We start from the raw sequence: 6,336 nt of genomic DNA, 5'->3' as shown, positions 1-6,336 counted from the left end.
AGTATTTCTTGGTTTGAAGTCTCCTACCTGTAGACATAGCTGGAGTGATTTAAAGCACCCTACTGAGATTTTCCCAGCTCATACCCTGCCTCCTATCTGTCACTGAGTGTGCTGTCCCAGTATTAGTGTAAGGCCCTGGGGAGAAGGACATCATGCAGCCATTTGATTTGATGTTTGGAAGTCTTTGATGGTACCTCATTAACCACAGTACAAAGTTTTGAGCTTTTAAGATTCTAACCCACCTCTCCAGTCCTCCCTCTGGCCATCATGCCCCATCTCTACCCTACTGCCTCAGCCATCCTATACTACCATGTTCTCACATACCAAGGAATGGCCCACCACTCCTGAACATGGCAGGCATGAATTCTCATGCCTCTGTACTTCTGCTTCTGCTGTTCCTTCTGCTTGGAATTTCTTCCCTTTGTTCTCTGGTCAGCAAACCCCTATTCACTCTTCAAAGCCCAATAAGATGTCTTTTCCTTTCAAAAGTACTTGCTCTTCTTCCCCTTCCTCCTAATGTTCCAACAACACATGGCATTAGCTCTCCCATAGCACTTTCCAGCAGATACTTCCATAATATGCTGTGAGGTCCTTATGGAATAATGGCAAGCTAGAGTGCAAAGAGCATGAGCTGTGGAATCTGACAATTATTGGTTCAAATTCTGGCTCACTCACCTCCTAGCCATGTGGCATTGGGCAAAATGTGTAATTTTCCTAAGTCTACATTTCCTCTAATATATAATGGAAACAATTGCCTGGAGACAATAATAACCTCTGTATAGCATGTCTGGAGTGAGAACTAAAAGTTATAGCATGTGTAAGGTACTTAGTAGAGAGCAGGTATCAGTAGATAGCAGCTATTATTGCATCCCCAGCTCTGTAATGGGGACTCAATAACTATGCTCTGAGGTTTATTCTTCTCTAGGTGTGCCCTCTGAAAGGCAATTAACTTTCAAAGGAGGAGCACTTTAAGAAGGAAAACTTGCCATGAATCCATCAGAAGCTAAAAATAAAGGATTATTGTCATTTTATTAATGCCTTCATATTAATTCTCATTATACTCCTATTAGGTCAGTCAGCCAAACATGGGCCTTTTAAATAAGGCTCCAAAGGTGGGAAGACCTAGGATTGGAGGAGCTTGATCGGATACAGGGACTCACTGAGTGCCATTCACATCTGCTGAATCAATCAGCTGTGAATTATGCATGACCCCAAACCCCCATCCCATAGAAAACTGGAACTGAGTGGGAGGAGCTTGAGGACCAGTGGATCTGAGAGTAGTATTTCTATCCATGGCAGAATAGGAAGTTTGCTCTCTTAGGAAGCAGAACAGCATTTACCTGAAAATAAAAATTTAGATGGGAAAAGAAAGAAAGATCAAGCAAGGAAGAAAGAGAAATTTGTGCAAAATTGTCAAGGCCTACGTAACGACATCTATGGACATTTAGGGTCTACTCAAGCTCTTTGATGTTTGGTTTATTCATTCCTTTCTACATTCATCATTCATTCAAGTCTTTATTGAACATATTCCAGATGAGGAGATAGAACATAAATGTGAATTAAGTATAGTTCCTGACTTCCTGGTGTTCCCACTCTGCTGGGGAAGGCAACATATGGCTATTTTTACTGTTTGTTTTGTTTCTATCAACCATTTCCTCCATGGTTCTCCCAGCATGTGTAGTAAAGTTCTTTCCATAAATGTCAGCCTGGCACTACTACGCTAAGGAGATCCAGAGAGAGGGCTGGGTTCTGCCCACACTTAAACCAGAGTTTAAAATAGGGAACACAACAGAAGTCAAAATTGAGGATTCCAGTTTCTCCCCAAGTGGAGGTTCTTAGTTTAGAGCTCTTCTCTCACCTCTGAAGGTTAGGGTATTGCTTGAACAACAGCTTTGCCTTAAGACTTTTATAGAGTATATTTTGAAAGACACTGAAAAAATGAGACACAGGTTAGCGACATTTTGCTGAAACGAATCCAAGTGGTAGAGGAAGATCCACATTTACTTGGCATCTGCTGTGTGCTAGGTATTGTGGCCATTTGCCCATCTATTTAAAAAATTATCTTCTAATGAACTCTAATATATGAAATCTTTTGGGAGCACTATTCATATCTTCTTTAATTTTGGGGAAATAGCCACCAGGAAGAAATGTTTAGCACATGCTTGACCCCATCTTGGTTTGGAAAATAGGAAAGCCAGAGACCCATTCAGAAAAAATAAGTATGATTCTAGAATTATACTCTACTAGGTATGAAGGGAAATCATGTTAACTAACTTTCTCGGTGGGAAGGCAGTAGGATGTTTACCTTTCTGTGTATTCACTCTATTCAATCAACAAATGCTTCCTGCATACCATCCAAGCACAGTGCCAGGCATTAGGAAAGGGTGTCGAATAAGACACGATCTCATCCTCAAGGAGCTTGGAGCCTGGTGGAGGTGACAGTCAGACATCAAGGCTACAACACCATGTGATAACACCATGAGAAAAGTCAGGGAAAGAAGCCGCAGCAGCACATGGGAGGGGCTGCTGATGAGATCAGGGAGGACTTCCCTGTGAAGGAACACGGGGCAAGAGAGGAAAGGCAACACAGTGGAGAAGACGTTTGGACAGAGAGAAGAGGCATTGTGATACCTTAGCATTCTAGTGTTTTATAAGCCACAACTCAGCAAAATGGGGCATGGGCCCTCTGCTTCACTACTTAGCACCAATGTCATTTTTGACTTGAACATAACTCATGGATTTGTGAAAATCCATGCCATCTTTCCCACCATATCTAAGGAAAAACACTGTCTCAAAGTTTAATAGAGAAACTGGGGTTCCAGTCTTGGCTTTGCCTCTCTCTTACTGTGTAATTTTTGGGGGAAGACATTAATTTCTCTGAGTCTTAGCATCTTCTGCTACATAGAGCTATCACAGCTGCCTTGCAGCATTGTTGCAAGGGTTAAATTAGATAATGTGCATGCAGCGCCTAGAACTGTATCTGCTATGCGCTTACGAGTACGTGGCATTTTCTACCACTGTTGTTATTATTACTACTACTATTATAGTCTTGAACAAAGATTAAGGTTTTATGTTAACGTCTTTGATTGCAACTGTGTCTGGAAGGACAGATATATTAGAAGAAGGATGGCCCCTCAATAAAAAGGTTTTCAATGTTCTCTATTAGAAATCATGAGCAATCTGACCTTGTAAAAAATAAAATGGTCTGAATTCTTTACATCCTAGCTTGGTTCCTAAAGGCAGCTAAAGTGAAATTAGAGACAAAGAGAAACATTGCAGAGAAAGGCAGCAGCCTTAATTTCCGAGGTGAATGAGATGGATAGCTCCGGTGCCCAGCGGTAAACCTCTTAGTATTTATGAAACTGAAATTACACCATTCCAATAAAAGGGAAAGTTAAAGAAGGGGCACTCTACATAATGGCCTCTTGTTAGGCCTTTCTGATTACCTGGGCACTGTTTTCGTGAAAACTGCCAGCACCCAGTGTTTCAGGGCCACCATCCGCTGGGGGCAGACAAGAACCGTTTATTTAGCCAAATGAAAATTTGCACTTAAATAAAAAATACTAGTGGCGTTTGGGCTGGAGAAACAATTACCTAGACTCAACATCACAGCTGCAAATTGCATCGGCAGTAAAAGCAAGTCGGGGGCACAGATTACACTGCTGCTGCCTGACATCAAAGGCAGCCAGCCTTGTTTCTTCATCTGCAGTTTGAACAATATTTCTCTTTGATCTTGGACACCAAGAACCAGTGTGGGAGAGCCAGGGGAGGAGAGGAGGTGCTTGTATTGATGTGTAACAACATACAGCCCACCAAGGTTGCGTGGCTGAAATGCCAAGTAGGGTCAGGAAAACTCCATTTAAACAAACAGCTGAAAACTAGGAAAAGCATTAAGACAGCACAGTTTCATTTAATCACCCTATCAACAAGTCTTGGGGGAGGCAGTGGCACGCCCTTGCTGTGCTGTCATTGGAGGGAAAAGGGAGGAGTGTGGGTGAGAAGGTCTGAGTGTTATAGAGTCAGAGTCTTGGCCGCAAGACCACTTTTGGTACTACTATTTAAACTTTTTGCATCTCATTTTTCTCTTCCGGGCCTATCACACCGATTCCCTTTTGTTTACCAATTTGGCTCCCATCTGCTGGGGTTTACATTTAGTCTTTGAGATTTGGGTTCTAACTTTTCCGTATCTCCCTCTCTCTTGCCATTAATCACAACTCTGTGACTTTCTTGGGGTGGGCATCCAGTCCTACCTTCATCCCGTAGGCCTCATTTCCTAAATCTGAACCCTCAGGCTATACTTCCATTAGGCCACCCACTACTCATTTAGGGAGGGACAATTCAGACAAGTGCAAGGTCCTTGGCTGGGCACACCAACAAATCAGACACAGCCCGGTACAGAGTCACACAGGCAGGCAGACTAACAAGGAGGCAATTTCTCTGTCAGAGCAAGCACAGAGAAAGGATAATTTGGTACATGTCAAGAGAGCCTTCCTGGCAGAGGTGACACTTGAGCTATATTCTGAAGGATGAGTACCAGTTCTCTAGGAAAGAGACTTGTATAGTTTAGTTGAATAAGTTGGTTCAGTGCTACGCACATTTATTAACCCCCTACTTCTCCCAAAAGTGCTCCTCCTCCAGATCTCACACTCTGTTACACCCTCTCCACAGCCATGGTCCTCAGTACTTCCTGTTTGCATTAGCAATTTCCAACCTGTTTCCAACAGAGACCTACAGACTCCTTAGCCCCCTCCCACTCCCCTGCAGGAGTTTCTAAATTAGGAGTGGGAGAGGAGGTTGTTCTGAGCCCCTCTTTCCATCCTCTTCCAATAAAGCACTCTGTTTCGTTAGTTTTATTTATTACCCTTTTGGATACACTTTCTTTACAACAAAAGATTCAGAGCCTATAAAATGTTTGTTAATTACAGCTTTAGATCTTAGCAGGACTTAGCAGAGCCTTTGCTCCTCTGTCTAACCATGGCACAGCCCTCCCAGCTGAAACCCAGTGCAGCTCTTAGCACATCACCACCCAGAGCTCCCCACATGTGTCCCATTAAATAATTAATAATAATATGTTTAATTTATTCACTGATTGAATTTTGTCTTTACAATGATAACCCTGTGAACTAGGCAGTATTAGCGTCATTTTGTTGATTAAGAAACTGAAGCTCAGAAAAGTTAAGCAACATCCACAAGATCACAGAGATGGCAAATAACAGACATGAGATCCATCAATGTGATATCATTACCAGGCATTACATGCCAACCCTCCCTTCCAGACTCAGCTCCCCATAATCCTTCACTCACATTCTGCACATCAACTGCATTTTAGCTACTTCCAAATATTTCTTCTTATTCACACCATTCTGCTAAAACCAGTATCTCTGTCTGGGATTTTCACCTTAGTAACTAGCACAATTTTCTACCTATTGACCTGAGCTCAAAACTGATGACTCCTCTTACAGTCATCCCTCTCCTCACCAATCACAAGCAGTCAAGCCACCAAGTCCTATGAACTCCTGATTTTTTTTTTCCTTATCAGTTAGGATGCTTTGAGCTGCATTAAAACACACACACACACACACACACACACACACACACACACACACACAAACTAACTAAAGTAGCTTAAGTAGCTTTAAGTGGTTTATTGTCTCACATCTCAAGTTTCCAAGATTTGGTAATTAAAAATTCAACACCACCACCAGGAGCAATGGCTCACGCCTGTAATCCCAGCATTTTGCGAGGCCAAGGCAGGTGGAGCACGAGGTCAGGAGTTCAAGACTAGCCTGGCCAAGATGGTGAAATCCTGTCTCTACTAAAAATACAAAAAAAATAGCTGGGTGTGGTGGTGGGCACCTGTAATCCCAGCTACTTGGGAGGCTGAGGCAGAGAATTGCTTGAACCCGGTAGGGGCATTGCAGCGAGTCAAGATTGCACCACTGTACTCCAGCCTGGGTGACAGAGCAAGACTCTGTCTCAAAAAAAAAAAAAAAAAAAATTCAATGCCACTTTCAAGGTAAGTTCTTTCCATGCCCAGGGGCTTTGCTTCTCCTCTTCAGCTGATTCCCTCATAGATCAGAGATGACCATCACATTCCTGAGCTGGTTTCTTCCCTCAAGCACAACTGGAGGCTAAAAAGGTGAGTTTCTCCTTGCCCATCTCTTTTTAAGAATTAGAAAACACCTTCCCTAAAGTTCAACCCCCACTCCCCAGCAGACTTCCAGGTCCTTTCATGGGCCGGGATTGTATCACATGCCTTTCTTAATCAAAACACTGGCAAAGGAAAGAGAGTGGCCATAACTAAAATAAACAAATCACTCCATGATCTGGGGAGGG

Source organism: Pongo pygmaeus, chromosome 1, assembly GCF_028885625.2.
Source record: "Pongo pygmaeus isolate AG05252 chromosome 1, NHGRI_mPonPyg2-v2.0_pri, whole genome shotgun sequence".
Taxonomy (NCBI): domain Eukaryota; kingdom Metazoa; phylum Chordata; class Mammalia; order Primates; family Hominidae; genus Pongo; species Pongo pygmaeus.
The sequence above is the reverse complement of the archived record's forward strand: the minus strand, read 5'-3'. Positions refer to the sequence as shown.